Raw genomic sequence first — 18,033 nt, 5'->3', positions numbered from 1 at the left:
ACACAAATATAGATCCCTGGATCTAGCTGTACCTGAAGTTCTCTTGAACTTACTTTTAGTTTCAGGAGTCATAATTTCTTAAGTTGATATAGGTTTATGTCACTTACAATAGAAATTCCTGAATAATATATTGTCTGTGATCTTAAAGCCAACATTACTTTATGTTCAATTCTACACACCTTGTTTATCATCAGATGGCCTGGGTTTAGTCTGTGCTTTCATGTTGCACTACAGGAATAGGGGGATTAGCATTGTTGAAAATACATTTCTTAGCAGAAAAATAAGATTCTTTATGTATAGGTCATTAGCTGGCATATGTTCTTAGTAATAGAAGCCACTTATCAATTGTAAAGAATATCTCTTATTTGATGATAAATGTAAAATGCAAACATAGGCTATCCACAAGAATATGTATCATTAATTTTTAGGGTTTTAAAATTATAATAGTAACAAGCTTATTGGAGCAATAAAAAAATACAGCACATTTAGAAGTGGCCCTTGTTTCAAATATACCCTTAAGTTACATTAACTATATTCCAAGACCTCCTTCTGTCAGTCTGGGATGGAAAGCAGAGTAGTTCCTGTTACAGTTTCTATTTGTTTTGCTCTATTTTCTTTCAGGCCATAAATATGGTTCTAAGACTATTTCCAGGGCAAATTTTTAAAGCTGGTATAGGTATGTATTCTGCCACATTACTGTTCAGGCTTTGTCCATCCAACACTAAATGATTAAAAGAATAAAATTCATTCAATCATTGAGATGATTCCAGATGGCTATAAAGCAGATAAAATAACATCTGGATGTTTGGAGTTTGTCTAGACATAATTTTTAATGTAGATGCATATCAGAAGATGGGTTTGGGGTCCACTGAAGCTTCGGTGGGGGCCCTGACCTGTCTAAAATACCTGGTAAAGTGGTAGAGGGTGTTGCTGAATCAGGAGACTGTATGACATGCTCTGAGACCCTGATAATTATTATCAAATTGCTCTTCAGAATATTGCATCAATGTTCACTCCCACCAGCAGCAGATAAAAGTGCCTGTTACTTATTTCCTTACCAAAACCAAATATTATAATTTAATAATATTTAAAAAAAATATTTAAATATCTTTGCCAACTTGGTAGCACAAAAATGCATCTCATGGTCTATGTATCTCATTTCTTTTTGCTTACTAGTGAGCTTGAACTTTGTATTTTTTTAACGTAGATTTTGGACTTTTGTCTTCCTTTTCTGCAAATTGCTTACTTAGGCCTTTTATCTACTTCTTAAAGTTAGTGTTCATCTTATTATGAATAACTTATAAGAAGTTTTATACATTGATCACATTGGCCTTTCACTGTCATATAAGTTGCAAATATTTTTTCTGCTGTCGCCATTTGACTTTTAATGTTAGATTTTTGAGGTATGAAAATTTGTGTTTTTATAAATTAAATTTATCAAGATTTTTCCTTTATGTTTTATTTTTCCTCTGTTTTTGGTTTAAAATACTTTCTTCATCCTGAGATCAGGCAAAGAGTCATCTTTATATTTTTCAACAAAAGTTTTAAATTTTTTTTTCTACCACATAATCATTGATTAACAAAAGATACTACAGATAAGGAGAATGCCTGAGAAATAACCATAAAACGTTTATTCTTCCAAGCATTTAGGGTATACTTTTGTAATTTAATTTCCTTCTAATTCTCTTATGATTTCAATATTTTTTTACACTTAATTTTGAATCAGGAATTTATTTTGCTATATTATAAGTTAGGGCTCTAACTTATTTTTTTTCAAATAGTTGGCTAATTATTTCTCTTTATTTACTGAAAAATACATGTTTCCCCCACCAACTTGAAATTGTATCTATCATTTTATTAAATTCTTATGTGGATTTGCTCTGGATTTTTGTATTTGGTTTAGCTAATTTTTAAACCCATTCTTAGGGCTCAACTCCTTTGTTACTTCACATTCCAGTTCTTTAATTGTCTTGGTTATTTTCAACTTTATTCTTCCAAAAGAATTCTTGAGTCATTTGGTCAGATTCTCAAACATGAAAAATCCAGTTGCTATTTTGGTTGGAAAAACATTACATTTATAAATTAATTTAGAGAGAATTAATGCTTTTATTACATCGAATCTTCTCATCCAGAGGCATTATGTGCCTTTCCATTTATTTAAATCTTTTGTATGGTCGTTAGTATTTCATAGCTTTCTTGATAGAGATTATGTGTACTTATTGCTATTTTCCCCTAATAGTTTTCTAACCATGCACTTTCCCCCTGGGATATAAAAAACTATTGGTTTTTTTTTGTACTTATTTTGTTCTTGACTGTCTTACTCAACTTTCTTAATAATCATATCTTTTTATTTCCTTCTCTTGGATTTTCTTGGTAATCAATCACATCAGAACCAATATCTGATAATTGTGTCTCCTTTTTAAAAAGATGTGTAACAGTTATTTCTTTTAAATAACTTTCTGAATATTGAAACATAGCAAGGGTAGTGCCTTCCTTCAAATCTTATATGATTCTTTCAGTTTTCCATAATTAAGTGTGCTGAAATTAGTGCTTTTAAAAATAAAAACAGAAATTTTAATTTACTAATTAATTATAATTTGCTTTTGCTTACTAATTCAGTATTTTTTGTTTTTAAATATATATTAATTCTTTGTTCCACCTTCTAAAAGCTTATTTAGTTTTTATCTCTTGATATAAATGATTCAATAATATTATTTTATTCTTTTTTTTAATAATTAAAAAAACGTCAAAGTTACATGACTACATTTTACCCCAGTTATTGCTTTAGCCACATTTACTATGTTTTAGTAAGTTGTATTTTATGGTCACTTTCCCCAACTAGTCTATAATTGCAATTTATTATTTACTGTTTGGTCAATGTGATTAGAGTGATTTTGAAATTTTTAAGTAGCTATGTTTTAACATGTACATTTTTCTTACTAATTTTTAGTTTTATTGCATAGTAATCAATGAAAGTGTACATCTTCTGCCTTTGATTTATGTTAAAGATTTCTTTGAGACTTGGTACACATCATTTTTCTAAATGTTCTATATTTGTTGGAAAAGCAGATATATTTTTTAATAGAGTAAAATTTTAACATATATTTAATAAATCAACCTTTTTAATTTTGTTTTTCAAATTCTATCTTTAAAATTTTTGTTTATTTGAACTCTCAAAATCTAAGAATAATCTCTTATTACTCTTGTGTTTCTGTCATCTTTTCATGTATTTCTGGCAGTTTTTATTTTATAGATTCTAATGATACATTACACAAATGTAAAGATTTATAATTACTAAAGCTTCATTGTGAATTGTATTATTTGTCAATATAAAATGATTTTTTGTCTTGAGTTTTTCTTTGATATTAATAGTTTGACCCATCTTTTTTTGGTCAGTATTTATTATTCTTATACACATTTTTTTACATTTTCCCTTTTCATCAATTTTATATTCAAGTGCTTTGCTTATCTACCTATGGGATCTTAATGTTTTCCTGCCAATTTGCATGGGCATTTTACACATGAAAAATTATGTGCATTCTTGTAAAAAATTATCATCTTTCTTATAAATATTGTTTCTAATCTGTTTGAATTATAATCCTTATTTTTTATGTGTAGAAAATTCTTTTTGGATCTAAACTATTAATGTTTATGAGATTTGTTGCTTTTATACTTAGAATATACTTCTTCATATTTTTTTAATGCAAATTTTATAATTTAACTTTTTAGCTTCTATGCAGTTTGTTTTTCTGTGTGCTGTAAGACATAGATCTAAATAAATTTTTTTCCTGCTAGCTATCCAAATATTCTTTTTGGATCATTTGTTACATAACTTCCTTTCTAGCTGATGTGAAATGTTTTTTTTGGTGGGTACTGAGAATTGGCTTGCCCAAATTCCATTCCAACCTCCAAGTAAGCCTTCCTATATTACAGAGTCTGAGAATCTGAAAGTTATGTCTCTGGGCTCTCTTGTGGCTATGGTTCACATGTAAATTTGGTTCCACCCATCAGATGTGCCAACGCAACACTTTTGGAATTGTGTTAATGGGAGAGAAGTGGAAGATATCTATTTTCCTGGCACAAATTATGGTGGAGGCAGGATAGTCTTATAGTCAGTAGCTTCCTGACATGGTAGCCTCCAGCAGTGGCCATGGTATGTTTATGATCATGATAGAAACCATGTAAGTCTAGGGGTTTGGGATTATTTTTGTAAGCTAAATCCAGAATCTGCTTCCCTAGCTCTTCCAATAATTTTGTAATATATGGTAACAAATCCTTTTCTGATTAAAGAGAATGGCTTCTGTTATTTGCAACTGAACATTATCCAGTACATTAACTTTATCAAACATTAAATTCTTATATATACAAGTGCCTCTTTCTCTCTATATATATTTTTCCACTGAACTGTCTATCTTTGTGCCAGTATAAAATGACCTAATTATTATAACTTTATAATATATTTGAATATATGGCATACCAAGTATAAAAAATTATTCTTCTGAATGAACTTTAGTATCACTCTGACAATTTCCTTATAGTCCTCACCCTACCCTTATCCTGTTCCTTAGGGGTTTTGATTCAATAGGGTTTTTGAGGAAAGTGCTCATCCTCTGGGCTGAGAGGTCCAGATTGTGTTTCACTGTACCTTGGTAACTTCATATAACTGTCACAAAATAATTCTGAGAATTTAAGGTGGGTGTTTTGGTAATAGATTGTGACATTAATTTTCATGGCTCTATAACTACACCTGCCAAAACCTTGTTTATATTTTTATATCAAATGACTTGTGAAAAACTAATATCAAAGCGGTTTGGACACTTCAGTACACCTCTAATCTAAAGAGGCTAGGTCCAAGATTATTTATAATTGCAGTTTTTTGGCATAAAAAACATAAACCCTATAAACTCTGAGGGACTGAAATAGAACCAAGCCTCCAGCGTAAAATTCTAAGCCGAGCACCTTTTTTTTTTTCTCTAGACACTTATAAGAGCACTAATCTAGAAGCAAGCATACATGAGTTCTGGTTCTGACTCTAGGCTATCTAACTTGAGCAAAATATTTAACTTCTCTGAGACTCCGGTTTTCATTCCTACAACATAGGAATAAAACCTGTTCTGTGCAAATTATTGGTTTTTAACATATAATGTAAGTGTAGGTATCATGTAAACTGTCCCATGCCATACAAATATGAATTAATATATTTTCTGTCTTTTATCATCTTTTTTACCTACCTCAATCATCAAAGTATTCTGCTCCATCTTTTCCATCAAACTTTTCAGGTATTTCTGATTTTTTTTTACTTATCATGTGTCCCAAACAGCTACCCATTTACCTATCTTAGTTCTAATTGCTCATTTAATTTTCTGTCAAACTCCACTAGCCTTTGTGAAAATCTTTCCCCTTTTCTCAAATGGTTCAGCACTTAAGAATGGGGAAAACTCTTGTCACATATTAATTCCTTATAGCCATTAAAATCTCAAGACATGAAATAGTGATTAAGAAATAAAGGTGAACATTGATAGAAAATATAAGATTAGTTTTATATCTGTTAAACTTTCATTTGACTTTTAAAATAAAATGGCTTATGAAAGCTATGCATTACTAGGCTGTAGGATGCTCCCATGATTCAGAAACAGTAATAGAAGTCTGAGCACTCAATACTATACTGAGTCAAAATCCCAATGGAATTTGGAGTGGGAAGGTTGGACAGGGAGAACTTGGAAAAATTGTATAATGATTCTGAGGTTCATGTGACAATGGGTATTTAAAGAAAAAAACGAAAACAAATTAGAGCCCTTGTGTGGATAAAATTTCAAGCTCATTATTAAGCTTTAAAATTACTTTCATCCTTTGTGCTTTATGTATTCTGCTTCCTCATGTATAAGGTAATTTCATAAAACTTTTAGGAAAGAAAAAACTGCCCTCCCCCCCCACACACACACACATGCTGTGTGTTTGTTTAATCCTGTTATGAGAATGATACATGGTCAAAGAAGAAAATTTCAAAATGCAGAAAAATAATCATTTCTAGTACTATCAAATTAATGAGCAAATTACTATTCTGGTGCCTATCCTTTGAATTTTTTGTATGTATGGTTTCTATGAATGGTACCATATATTTTTTGTTTATAAATTTTTATTTAAAAATTTAAACATTAAGTTCATATATATGTAATACATATAACTTGCTTTTTCTAATCACTTACTGTATCATGAACATTTTCTCATGATTCCATGAAATTCTTGAGTTGTACCTCTGGCAATTACACTTTTGACGGTGTTGGATTCTGCTGGATGTAGTTTTTATTTTATTTTATTTTTCTCTCTTTTCATTTATTTATTTTGGCTTGAAAGATGAACATTTATTTTTTATTCTTAAAAAAGAAAAATCATATTTTCAGTTTATACCAGTAGGTGTCATCCATTCACACAAAACTCACTGAAGAAACCTAATATAATTTGACTTAACCTCTGTAATAGTTACTGAATTCTAGTACTGTGTTCTAGCCAACCTGAGCCACTGGGTGAAGGGCAGTTAGGTTCTAAATACAAATTATAAAAGATGCCACCTTTGTCCTTAAGGAGTTTGCAAAGGAAGGAAGGAAGGAAGGAAGGAAGGAAGGAAGGAAAGAAAGAAGGTAGGAAAAAAAGAAAGAAAGAAAGAGAGAGAGAAAGAAAGAAAGAAAGAAAGAAAAGTGAATCATAGGCTTTGAGTTATCATTATATATGCTAAGAATACATAAATTACTCAGTTATTAAAATCTTACTCTGAATAGCCACCCAAAGAAGGTCAATGAAAATGTTTTTCTGAAAAGGTTTGCCAATATTAATACCATATATAAAAATGCAAGATGAGAGTTTCCTGGTCAGAAACATGGTGGGGTGAGGGGTGCTCCTTGATATCTCCCCTTGAAGTTACAAAAACAGAACAACTATAATTCAACAAAGGACTCTCTACAAAACACACAAACACTTCTGAGAGATCTGTGCATCAAAACATCTAAAGGTGGGGGAATGGGGAAGAACAAGGGAGGAGGGAAGGGAGAAGTGCAGAGGCGGGGCTGTGGGGCAGCCCTGAGCTCACTGCAGTCCTGGGAGAGGAGAGGATTGAGATGGCAGGTGCACTCTCTGCAGCCTCAGCAATTCTGCCTGAGGGATCAGCATATAACACAGCTAAACCCAGTGATCAGGTCAAAGACCTCAGGGCAAAGGCTAAATATAGAAGTGTAATAACTGTGGTCTACAGCCCTCACTGCAGGCAAAAAACAAAGCCACAGAGCCTAGCTACCTCCCCCTGACCCTGCCAGAACTGGCCTCCCCCACACCCTCCTAGTGTTAACAGTGGGCCCAGAAATGGTAGCATTGTCAGGTTAAAGAACAGAATAATATCTATAACCCTGAGAACCAGAGAGACAGTTCCTGAGTAGCAGATTCACAGTGTGGCTAATTCCAATGATAAGGGAGGAGTTTTAGAGGTAAGGCAGCTATGGTCTGGCAGTCACCACTACTAGGAGGTGAACAAAGACACAAACACACCAGCTGCCTATCCCGGACTACTCCGCCCCCACCATTCACAGCTGATCCCAGCTGGGGAACCCAGGGCTACAGAGGCACACAGCTCTGCATCTGGCTGCAGGGGCAGCACTGGGATCTCAAGTGCTCAGAACCCCATCACCCATCACATCTTCCCATGGGGGCTGTGCCGAGGCTGATGTGACCCGGTCACAGAGGATGTGCCCACCTCCCCAGGAAATCTCCTGCCATGCATGAAGCCAAAACAGGACGAGAAAAAATAAAATGCTCCAGGGCTTCCTACCGAAAATAAAAAGAAAGGCCTCTTCATATCAACCTGCTGCAGAATTCACTCCCATAGGTGCCCAGGAAGAGAAATAATCCACTAATTGCCATGAATAACCAAGGTTACAAGGTAGCTCAGAAAGAAAATGAAAAAATCTCCAGAAAATAAACTTAAAGACATGGAAATATGTGACTTAAATTCAAGACTGCAGTTCTGAAAAAAACTCAATGAGATGAAAGAAAACTCAGATAGGAAATTTAATGAACTCAGAAATAAAATCAACAAACAAAATAAATATTTTACCAAAGAAAATGAAATTAAAGAAAAAAAACCAACCAAATAGAAATTCTGGAGCTGAAAAACTCAATAAAAGTGATGAAGAATGAATAGGCAAGCTTAGAAAACAGAGCTGAACAGATGGAGGAAAGAGTTATATCAAAGATAGAAATCTGGAAATGATGCAGATGGAAGAAGAGAGAGGCTTGAGAGTTCAAAGAAATGAAAGCACTCTACAAGAACTTTCTAAGTCTATCAGAAAAAACAACATAAGAATAATGGGCATACCAGAAGGAGGAGAGAGAGAGAAATAAACAGAGAGTCTATTCAAACAAATAGTCAGTGAGAACTTCCCACACCTATGGAAAGAGCTGGATCCTCAAATCCAAGAAACAAAGAGAACACCTAATTACCTCAATCTGACCAGGCCTTCTCCAAGGCACATAATATCGAAGCTGTCAAAAATTCATGACAAAGAAAGAATTCTCAAGGCAGCCAGGGAAAAGAAGATGGTGACCTACAAAGGAAAGCTCATTAGAATAGCATCAGATTTTTCAGCAGAAACTCTGCAGGCCAGGAGGGAGTGGAATCAAATATTCAAATCATTGAAAGAAATTACCAGGCAATAATAATATGTCCTGCAAAGTTATCCTTTAGATATGAAGGAGGAATAAAGACCTTTCCAGAAGCTGAGGGAATTTCCCACCACAAGGCCTACATTACAGGAAATACTATGAGAGGTTATTTTACCTGAAACAAAAAGATGAAAGGGTATAAAACTATGAGTAAGATTACTAACAGACAGACAGAAGCAGGAAATAGCAACCCCTACACAGAATAGGTCACTATACACTTAAACATAACATAAAGAGTAAAGAAGATAAAAACATAAAATAAAAGGAAAGAAGACAATATGCGACAATATGCTACTGCAAATCAGAAATGAACTCACAGCATAAATAGGGATACTTTGTGACAACAAAAACATAAAAGGAGAGGGAGTAAAGGTCTGAGTTTGCTAAGGGATATAGAGACTAGATGCAAGCTGAAGAAAAAAGACTGCTTTGTATATAAAACTTTCTTTTACATTAACTTAATGGTAACCACTCCCTCCCCCCCAAAAAAAATCTAGAACTGAGGCATATAACATAAAAAAAGGAAACAGAGAAAAAAGTCACAGACTACTACAAAACTAAAATAACAGACAGAAACACAAAATTAAAGAAACTTTGGAGACACCGAGCTGCCAGAAATCAAAAGATAAAATGGCTACAGGAAATCCTCATGTATCAATAATCATACTAAATATAAATGGATTGAACTCACCAATGAAAAGGCATAGAATAGAAGATTGGATCAAAAAACAAAACCCAACCATATACTACCTCCAAGAGACACATCTCAGCTGCAAGGATAAACATAGACTCAAAGTGAGAGGGTGGAAAATGATACTCCAAGCAAATGGTAACCAGAGAAAAACAGGTGTGGTCATACTTATATCTGACAAAACAGACTTCAGGATAAAAAAGGTACAAGAGACAAAGATGGACATTTCATAATGATAAAAGGGACAACACAACAAGAAGACGTAACACTTATCAATACATGTGCTCCCAATCAGGGAGTACCAAAATATATAAGCAACTACTAACAGAACTATAGAGAAGCTGATAAAAACACAATTATAGTAGGGGACCTAAATATGCCATTGACAGCTATGAATAGATCATCCAAATAGAAAATCAAGAAGGAAATATCAGCCTTAAATGACACATTAGACCTAGTGGACATAATTGACATTTACAGAGCATTTCATCCTAGGAAAACACACTATACATTCTTTTCTAGTGCACATGGAACATTCTCAAGGACAGACCATATGTTGGAACACAAAACTAGCCTCAAGAAATTTAAGAAGATTGAAATCATACCAAGCATATTCTCTCACCACAATGTTTGGAAATTGGAGATCAGCTGCAAAAAGAAATTGGGAAAAAACCCACAAATACATGGAGATTAAACAAGATGCTATTAAAAAATGAATGGGACAAAGAAGAAATAAGAGGAGAGATCAAAAGATACATAGAAACAAATGAGAACGAAAATACATATTAAAATTATTGGCATATGGTGAAAGCAGTATTAAGAGGGAAATTTATATCATTCCCAGCCATCTCAAGAAACAAGAAAAATCTCTAACCAACAACCTAACACTACATCTTAAAGAACTAGAAAAAGAAGAACAAATGAAACCCAAAGTCAGCAGAAGGAAGAAAATAATAAAAATTGGAGCAGAATTAAATGAAATAGAGAACAAAAAAAAAACAATAGAAAAAATAATGCAACAAAGAGCTGGTTCTTTGAAAAGATTAATAAAATTGACAGACCCCTGGCTAGACTCACTAAGGAAAAAAGAGATAAGACAAAAATAAAATCAGAAATGAAAGAGGAGATGTATTGACAGATACCACAGAAATACAAAGAATCATACAAGAATACTATGAAAGATTATATGCCACCAAATTCAATAACCTAGATGAGATGGACAAGTTCTTAGAAATATATAACTTTCCTAAACTGAATCATAAAGAGCTGGAAAATCTAAATAGACCAATCAACACTAAGGAAATTGAAACAATTATCAAAAACCTCCCCAACAGCAAAAGTCCAGGACCAGATGGATTCACTAGTGAATCCTACCCAACATACAAAGATGATTTAAATGCTCCTTAAACTTTTCCGAAAAATTGGAGAAGAGGCAACACTTCTAACTCATTTTATGAGGCCAACATTACCCTGATATCAAAACCTAGTAAGGACAACACACACAAACAACAACAACAACAAAAAGCTACAGACCAATATCTCTGATGAATACAGATGCAAAAAATCCTAAACAAAATACTAGCAAATCGAATACGATACATTAAAAAGATTTTACATCACGATCAAGTACGGTTCATTTGAAGGGCACAAGTATGGTTCAACATATCAATCAATTGATATAATATACCACATAAACAAAATACAGGATAAAATTTATATGATCATATCAATAGATGCAGAAAAAGCATTTGACAAGATACAACATCCATTTATTATTAAAACACTTAATAAAAATGGGCATAGAAGGAAAATACCTCAACATCATAAAGGCCATATACAACCAACCCTGAGATAATATCATTCTTAATGTTGAAAAACTGAAAGCTTTTTCTCTAAAATCAGGAACAAGACAGGGATGCCTCCTCTCACTACTGTTATTCAACATAATATTGGAAATCCTAGCCAGAGCAATCAGGCAAGAGAAAGAAACAAAAGGCATCCAGATTTGGAATGAAAATGTTAAATTGTCACGTTTTACAGATAACGTGATTCTTCATATAGATAACCCTAAAGACTCCACCAAAAACTACTAGAAACAATAGACAAATACAGTAAAATTGCAGGATACAAAGTCAATGTACAAAAATCCGTTGTGTGCCTATACACTAACAATGAAATTTCAGAAAAGGAAATTTTAAAAAGTTATTTTACAATTGCAACAAAAAGAATAAAATACCTAGGAATAAACTTAACAAAGGACATGAAGGACCTATACACTGAAAACTATAAGACATTACTTAAAGAAACTGAAGAAGGCTCAAAGAAATGGAAAGATATTTCGTGTTTATGGATTGGAAGAATCAGCATAATTCAAATGGCTATAAGACCCAAAGCAACATACAGATTTAATGCAATCCCCATCAAAATCCCAATGGCATTATTTCAAGAAATAGAACAAAAAAATCATCAGATTTGTATGGAATCCCAGAAGACCCTGAATAGCCAAATGATTTCTACAAAAAAAGAACAAGGTTGGAGGTATCACACTCCCTGATTTAATTTATACTATAAAGTGACAATAATTAAAACACCATGGTATTGACAGAAAAACAGACACAGACCAATAGAATAGAATTCAGAATCCAGAAATAAACCCACACATAATAAATATAGGCAGATAATTTTTGACAAAAGTTCCAAAAACATACAAAAGGAGGTAAGAAAGCCTCTTCAATAAATGGTGCTGGAATAATGGAAAGCCACATGTAAAAGAATGAAACTCAACTGTCTGTCACCATATACTAAAATTAACTAAAAATGGACAAAAAAACCTAGACATAAAATCTGAAACAATAAATTGCATAGAAAAAAGCATAGTACTAAACTTATGGACCTTGGGTTCAGAGAGGATTTATGAATTTGACCTCAAAGGCAAGAAAATAAAAACAAAAATAAATAAATGGGACTATATCAAACTAAAAAGGTTCTGCACAGCAAAAGTAACCATCAACAAAACAAAGAGTCAACCAACAAAATGGGAGAGATATTTGCCAACAATGCCTCCATTAAGGGGCTTATATCCAAAATCTATAAAGAACTCACACAACTCAACAACAAAAAACAAACAATCCAATTAAAAAATGGGCAGAGGACCTGAACAGACACTTTTCCCAAGAAGACATAGAAATGGCTAACAGATATATGAAAAAATGATCAACTTCACTAGCTATTAGGGAAAGCAAATCAGAAGCACAATGAAATAGTATGTCAACTATAATTATATATACATATAGTCTCGGGACATGGAGTAGAGAGCGGGAACAGATTCAATGGAATTGTAATAGATAAGCATGATATCGGGGGTGGGAGGGCAATAAATGGGGGAAGGGTGGATGTTATTTTGTGAGGGTGAAAAGGGTAACTATTGCATTGTCCTGTACACCTGAAACTAACAATAAAAAAAAAGCACAATGAAATAGCTCCTCACACCTGTTAGAATGGCTATCATCATCAAGACAAATAAAAACAAGTCCTGGAGAGGCTGTGGAGAAAAAGAAACCCATATACACTGTTGGTAGGAAGGTAAATTGGTACAGTCACTATGGAGGTTCCTCAAAAAATTACAAATAGAATTACCATATGACCCAGCAATCCCTCTTCTGGATATCTATCCCCCCCCCAAAATCTGAAAACACTTATCTGTAAAGATATATGTACCCCTATGCTCATTGCAGCATTATTCATGGTGGCCAAGACATGGAAACAACCAAAATGTCCTTCGATAGATGATTGGATAAAGAAGATGTGGTACATATACACAATAGAACATTATTCTGCCATAAGAAAAGAAAATACTGCCATTTGTGACAACATGGATGGATCTTCAGATTATCATCCTAAGTGAAATAAGTCAGAAAAAGTTGAGAACCATATACATTCACTCATATATGAGGAATATAAAACTGAAAGCAACAAACAAACATACAGACAAAAACTCATAGACACAGAAAAAGAGTTTAGTGGTTACCAGAAGAGAGAAAGGGGGTAGAAGAGAGAAAGGGGGTCAAATATGGTGATGGAAGGATAACTGACTCTGAATGGTGAACACACAATGCAATATTTGATGATGTATTATAGAAATGTACACTTGAAACCTATATAATTTTACTAACCAATGTCACCCCATAAATTAAAAAATTAAAGATGAGTCAAAATGTAATATTTTTAAAGTATCACAAATTTTTAAAAAGTCATGAAATATTGTCAATTAAATAACTAGATTTTCTGATATTGTGTAATACTTCTTAAGAGCTTTCATAGACCATTATATTTTGGTCTGCACAAGAATCCTCTGAGGCTACAAATCTAGATAGATAGGTAAATAGATAGATAGATAGATAGATAGATAGATAGATAGATAGATAGATAGATATTGCCAAATGAGTGTTATCCTTGAAGAAGAGGTTAAATATTGATAGTCTGTGGGCCAAATCTGGATCTTCAGATAGTTTTGTTTGCTTCCTATGGTGTTGGTTTACACTGTATTCAAGAATTTTAGAATAAGTTGCAAAATTTATGTGTTGGGAGACTTCCCATAAAGACTAGAATTTCATATTTACTTGGAAAATAATCAGAAGATATGGCTATATTGGACTCATATTCCCCTGAAGCAATGTACAGCTGGATCTGCTTGTCTGCTTCTCCTGTGTACTCTCTAATTTGCCCCAGTTTCCACTACTCCTTATTGTCTTATACTAGGTCTACTTCATTCATTCAGTCTATCTGCCTGGATCCTGTACACAAATAATTTTGTAAGTCTATTTTGAGTTTTATTTCTTGGCAAGATTATGTACTCATTTCAACAATGCTACTATGGTTCAAAACTTTTTTTGGAATAGCTTTCTGAATGAGGTTGAGAATCACACAGAAAAAAATGGTGTTGGTATTTTAGCCAATTTAAAATTTTAATTAACAAGTGGCATTATCTGCTTGATCACTCAGGAGGAGTATATAGAATGAGGGAAGCAGAGGGTTGAAGCTCAAGTTCTGGGGAATATCAACACCAACATTTAAAAGAAGAGAGGAATAATTAGAACTGGTAGAAAAATCAAAGATGGAAGGGGTCTGAGTGATGGGAGTTAAGAAGAAGAGAGCAATGATTCTGAATGTACATGGGGACTACAGAGTGGCTTCAATTAATTGTTGCTTGAAATTAGGAAGACAAAGATTTTCTTTGGAGAGATTTTAAATTCAACACAGAATAAATCAGAGAAGAGGTATGCAAAGTGACCTAACACAAGCAGGATGTCTCTAAGTTCCGGGAACTCAGTCAGGAATGGCGATGCTGTTTCAAGATAAAGTATTACATCAACATAAAGTAAATACAGCATCAAATGATTCAGAGAGGTCAAGGAAGGGAAGGATAAAGACTGTTCATTGGAGCTGGCTATGTGAAGCTCGTGGCTGGGCTTTGGGAAAGTAGTTTCAATGGAATGATAAGGAGAGGAACCAATCTACAGTGGGTTGAGGAACATACAGGAAGCACTGAAGGATTGAGTCTGGACTTCTTTTCACTAAGAAAGAAGAGAAAAAGTAGGTGACAGGGGTTCCAAGACCTGAGGAAATGTATTTGTACGTGTTAATGATCGGAGAGATTCTAGCATGTTTATAAGCGAAGGGAAGGAGCTATAGGAAGGCAGGCCAGGAACGAAAGATATGACAGAAGAATCCAGAACCCTGGAGAGGCTGGAGAGAATGGGATCCAGGCAGGTGCTTTATGATGTTTTGAGCAATGGCATCATTATTGGAATGAAAAGCCTTGCTGCCAACGTGACTAAATTGGGGTGTTTTTGTTAAAAATATCAATCATGTTACTGTATAGTCACGTCTTACACTGTGATGTTTTTTGTCATTCTTGGATATATGCAATTAGTTTTTGGGCTTTAATTAATAACTTTTAAATGAGAAAACATGATTTGGCTATTAAAATACAATGTTCTTTTGTTTGAGATTAAGGATGGACCAACGACCAGGTAAGAGATAAGTCAGGATGACCAATTATTATAGTTATTTAATTAATTTCAATGTGAAATGCAAACACATCTTGATCATTTTCAGCCCTCACATTGTTATTCAAAGAGTAAAGTGTTAATTGGTGATTATTCCTGAGGTAATACAGTTCCTTCAAAAGTCAAGTATTCTTCAAACGGTTATTCATTCAAGAAATAGTTATGGAGCAACTAGCATGCCTCAGGCACTGTGCTGGGCATTGCAGATATGGCTGCAAAGAAGGCACCTTCAGTCCTTGTTCTGATGTTGCTCACATTCCAGTAGGGGCTGCAAGAAAGCAAACGGGCCAATGCAGCAGCATGATGAGTCCTAGAATGGGGGATACAGAGTGGCCTTAGGAGGATGCAGAAAAGCCACTTAATAGACAATAGTTATGGAAATGGTTGGTAGTGAGTGAATGGGTCAGGAAAGCCTTCTTTGACGAACTGAAGGAAGTATAAGCAAAGATCTGAAGAATAGTAAGATTTCTGCAGAAGAAGTGAGGCTGGGATGGTGAGGAGAGAAAGTGGGGACAAGAAGAAGGCTCCTAGTAGTTGGAAGAGAGCTAGCTTGGGGAATTTGGAGAACACCATGTCATCCAATATGGCAGAAGCATTCAGTATAGTAGGAAGAACGAGTGTATGTGTCAAGGGACAAGGCTGAATTGGAGGCCTACTGTAAAGGGTCTTATAAGGAGTTTGGGCCTTATCTTCGACTGACAGAAGCCAGTGGAGGGGGCTAAGCAGGGCCGCAAAGATGAATTAAATTTACATTTTACAAAGATTACTTACTCTGGTTGTGCTGTGAAGATGGATTGAAATGGGACAAGAGTGGGGACAGAAAGTTCAGGAGAAAGATGCTAGAGGCCTGATCTAAGGCAGTGACCCTGGCAAGAGAGGGAGAAAAAAGATGTGGCAGACAGCTAGATAGTAGAACAAGAGGGTTTATCGGTGAATTAGTGGAGAGTGGAGAGAGCTGACACGCAGAGTCCCGGCTGGTTAGTGACTGGGTGGTGGTGTCCCTCAACAACAAAGAGAACTTAGGAGGAGAAACAATTTTGATTAGGAAGAACTCCTCTTTCAATGCTTTTCCGTTTCAGATGAGCAAGCTAAATTCAGATGAAGCATAGATATTTTGGGGGTACTTTTTAACCTCATTGTTTGGATTCAGTGGTCTTAGTGTGTGGGCCCCCTAAACATGCAAATGTTGCTTTCAGTAAGTTTCAAGCAAAGCAAAAGAAAAATATTTACCAGTAGAACTTCAGAAAAGCAAGCACGCAGTATCAACTCCAGTGCCCGCAAGACAAGTAATAACATTCTACTTTTAATGTAGCAGACTTTCCATGCCCCACCCTCACCCCAGGCTTCTGCACACACAAATGAAAACCTTCTTAAGTCATGGAATGAAAAACATTAAAAAAAAAAAAAGAAAAAAGCAAACAAAAAGTGCTTGCTGTGCGGCGAATGGAAATTTTTTTGCCCAGTTTATTTTCCAGACACATGAAAAGTAGTTCTGAATATTTAAAACCACAATTATATACTTTGTTGTATAATTTTCTCCCCTTGAGATAGAAACATCGCACCTAAATTTTACTAGGAAATCTCTTTTGCTTTCAAATGTTTTGGCACTTCAGTTGAGACCTAAGTACCCTTATTCCACCAAAATATGAGGCAAAAATAAAAATCACGTTACCAATAATTTCTGGCTAGATAAATGAGTGCAGTCTGGTGACTACAAGTGTGGACTACAGAGTTTCATTGTCTGGGTTTGACCTGGCTTTATCACTTATTGGCTGTGTGATTCTGGGCAAATTGCTTCATCTCTCTCTCCGTTTCCTCATCTGTGAAATGGAGTAACAGGATCTACCTCACAGAGTAGTTGTGAGAACTGAATGAAATAAACCATGTGCAGCGTAGAATGTGCTCAGTAAATGTTCATTATTAGATTCCCACAGTATTTTTCTGGAGCTGAGCTCTAAAACGTGTGGCAGCTTTTATAAAATGAAGTAAAAGCTCACCATACTGTACTTAGTTCTAGAGCTAGGCCACAAAAAATTTAGAAAAAGTTATTCTTCACTTCCTGTCTCTTGGCTGGCAAAGGACTCCAGTACAATGACAGTGCACCTGGAAACATTTCCTCTTGATATCGTCAGGTGGCTCAGGGGAAGGAAAGGAAGGAAATCAGGGTAGCAGGTTCCTAGGGGTCCTGGTGACCCCATTTTTACTGTTCCGACTAGCTCAAAGCTTCAGACACCTTCTTTCACACCCAATACTGAGGTCCATGAGCCCTAAAAAAAGGTGTCTGGAGAAACCTCAGCGGCTTAGGAAAATCATTGCAGGATCAGCCTCCTCTCTTGCCGTTGGAGCCCCTTGGTTCTGGTCCTGAATCCCTAATGACTGTTCTGTAGCTTGACACCTGAATTGTGCTTCCAAGCCTGGACATTTTAGACTGATACCCTGGCTGCCATGCCCAACTGATTTCAACTTCTCACCTGGATGTCACTTTTGCAGGCTGTCACTCTTCAGAAACTCAGCCTGGATCCACCATCCAGAAGCTGGCTCAGACCTCTGGATGGCGTTCTTAGC

This window comes from Hipposideros armiger, unplaced genomic scaffold (genome assembly GCF_001890085.2).
Source record: "Hipposideros armiger isolate ML-2016 unplaced genomic scaffold, ASM189008v1 scaffold_399, whole genome shotgun sequence".
Lineage (NCBI taxonomy): Eukaryota > Metazoa > Chordata > Mammalia > Chiroptera > Hipposideridae > Hipposideros > Hipposideros armiger.
This window is presented reverse-complemented; position numbering follows the sequence as displayed.